The sequence below is a fragment of the Fukomys damarensis genome, unplaced genomic scaffold (genome assembly GCF_012274545.1).
Source record: "Fukomys damarensis isolate Sample0158 unplaced genomic scaffold, DMR_v1.0_HiC HiC_scaffold_73717, whole genome shotgun sequence".
Lineage (NCBI taxonomy): Eukaryota > Metazoa > Chordata > Mammalia > Rodentia > Bathyergidae > Fukomys > Fukomys damarensis.
The window spans coordinates 22,867-25,965 of NW_022974629.1; the positions used below are offsets into that span (position 1 = coordinate 22,867).

Below are 3,099 nucleotides of genomic sequence, written 5' to 3' on the forward strand. Positions count from 1 at the left end.
ATTTTGGAATCATATTTACTGGGTCCAATAGGCATACTGATTAAAGTCCAGTGTAGAATCAACACTAAATTCAAAACACTTAGTTTTATGGCATTTATCACTTAATATTACTAAGTGAAAATATGATATAAAACCTCTTTATTGAAATTTGTTTTTCACTACAAATCATATATCTGAGATAATCATCTGGAATAATATTTACTGAACTCATAAGAGACCACTGTGAGTATCACATGATTAACCAAAGTAAATAAAATATTATAAATATTATTATATTTATAAATTTATTTCATGTATTTACAAGAACCAAAGGACAGATTTGAGCATTTAAAGTTTAGCTGTTTGCTTGTATTACTCTTCTGAAAATGTAAATGGCTCTTATTTTATAATGTTAGGTATTTTACCTTCTGTAGTAATAAGATAATTTATGAAAGATATTTTCATCATTCTCCAGACTATATAAGGGAAGGAAACAATGAAACATATGTCCTCACTCTCCCTGTTTTTATTTTCAGGACTCACATTCAAATTCTGGCACACAGAGTCCATGTCAGTCACAGAGACAAACAAAAGTTGGGCCACGTTCACCCTTTTGGGATTCTCAGATTACCCTACACTGCAAGTTCCACTCTTTCTGATATTCATGGCCATCTACAGTTTCACTGTGGTAGGGAACATTGGGATGATTGCCATGATTAAAATTAACCACAAATTGCACACCCCCATGTACTTTTTCCTCAGTCATCTCTCATTTGTGGATTTCTGCTACTCCTCCATCATTGCTCCCAGGATGCTGGTGAACCTAATTGCAAGCAACAGAAACATTTCGTTTTCAGGATGCATAGCACAATACTTTTTCTTTTGTGCCTTTGTTGTAACAGAAGGTTTTTTATTAGCAGCAATGGCCTACAACCGCTTTGTGGCCATCTGTAACCCCTCCCCTACACAGTCGCCATGTCCCAGAAGCTCTGTGCCATGCTGGTGGTGGGGTTGTATTCACTGGGGGTGGCTTGTTCCTTGACACTGACTTGCTCTGCTTTGCAAATGTCTTTTCGTGGTCTCAACATCATCAATCACTTCTTCTGTGAGTTCTCCTCACTGCTCTCCCTCTCTTGCTCTGATAATTATATTAATCAGTTGCTTTTGTTCATTTTTGCCCTGTTTACCGTCGTTGGCACATTCCTCATAGTTCTCTTGTCTTATTTGTTCATTGTGGTTACTGTCCTCAAGATGCATTCAGCCAGTGGGAGACGCAAAGCTTTCTCCACCTGTGCCTCTCACCTGATGGCAATCAGCATCTTCTATGGCACCATCTTCTTCCTCTACTGTGTGCCCAACTCCAAGAACTCCAAGAATGCAGTCAGAGTGGCCTCATTGTTTTACACCATGGTGATCCCCATGCTGAACCCCCTGATCTACAGTCTGAGGAATAAGGATGTGAAAGACACCATCTGCAAGTTTATGAATGCAAAGTTATTTTCTTGTTAATCAGATATTTTAGTGAGTTTGGCCCTGATGCAAAATTATTTTTATAAAAGTTGATTTTAAGGATGCCATTACAATTAATAGTTAGTTTTGTATAGTGGAACAGAAGTAGACTTTGCTTTCATGATACTAACCTGGATTATTCTTTTCCTTCTTGCACACATCACTAAACTTTCTGATTTTTAATCTTTATTCAACAAGTTTCATTAAACCTAGGTAATGTAATTTGTACTCTACTTGCAAAGTTAACAATTAACATACATAGCATGTGTCATATCTTGAATATTTAATACATATTAATTATCAACTTGTTATGTACAAGATACCAGATGTTGACTAGGTTTTCAAAAACTGAATTATCTGTTTTAAGTGTAGGAGTGCAGCTCATAGAGAATTATTGCCTTCTATGATTAAAAACCCTTGTTGACAGAAATCCATGGAAGGACCTGGCCAAAGTTAAAGTAGAAAATAAGTATCCCAGACAATTTCCAAGAAGGGAAATTTCCAAACAGTTAAAGATGTTTTGAAGGGTGCTTTTATTTTAAAAAATAATGAAACTTGCCATGGAAAAGAGAAAGGACATTTTATTCAACACAAATCAAGCAGATAATGATGTTACACTGACAAGATAATTCAATAAATATTTTAGTGTGCTAATGTGATATAACTCTGTCTGTGTTTGTAGGCAATGTTGTGTAATTTACAGACATTACTGAGCCCAAATAAAAAAGTGAAGAATACATGATCTATTTCTGAATGTTTTTTTCAACAGGATCCATAATGGCAATATGATAAACTATTACATATACCATGAGAGTCATAGGACTGATACATTGTGTCTTAACATTATATATAAAATTAGAATTTTACATACTGCATTCTATGCTATTATTGTTTCTATGAAGTTATCATAAACATTATCAATCTTTAGTGAATTTCTTTCTGAATTTGTTAATAATCTAAGTCCTCAGTAGACTTCTTATTTATCAAAAAAATTGAGTTTTAGTTGAAAAATAATGGCTTCCATAAACTTTTTGAAAATAAATACAAAAGTGTACATAGACCTAGGGGAGCAGGGGTGTGGTCCAGACCATCATGGCTACAGGCAGATCCCAGCCAGGGATCCAATCTGACCCCAGAGGCTGGAGCAAGCCTGCCTAGCCAAGGCCTACCCAGGAAAGAGCTGCAGAGGTGCAAAAGCTTCAGTCAGCGGCCTGCCAAATAGTAACTGTGTGAGTGTGGGCAGATCCTGGGGAGCTGCAGTGTGGTCCAGACCAGCATGGCTGCAAGAAGATCCCAACCAGGGATCCACTCTGACCCCAGAGACTGGGGCAAGCCTGATCGGCCAAGTCCTACCCAGGAAAGACCTACCAAGGCACAAAAGCTTCAGTAAGAGGACAGTCCCATAGCATCGGTGGTTTGAATTCAAACTGTACTGGTGAGCAGCAAAAAAAAAAAAAGCCTGTTGGTGGATGGTGAGAATTGAAGACCATTGGGTGAGCAAAAACTTGTCTCAATAAAGGCACAGCAGGCTGAACCTGCTGAAATGAAAAGACACATAAACAAATCCCAAAACCAGACTTCCAGATCACCTAAGGCAACCCCAAAGGGAAA

At 37.4% G+C, this 3,099-nt stretch overlaps 1 pseudogene; it reads left to right on the plus strand.

The window, feature by feature from the left end:
- Positions 1–547: 547 nt before the first annotated feature.
- Positions 548–1,488, plus strand: LOC104856817 (annotated as a pseudogene).
- The last annotated feature ends 1,611 nt before the right edge of the window (positions 1,489–3,099 follow it).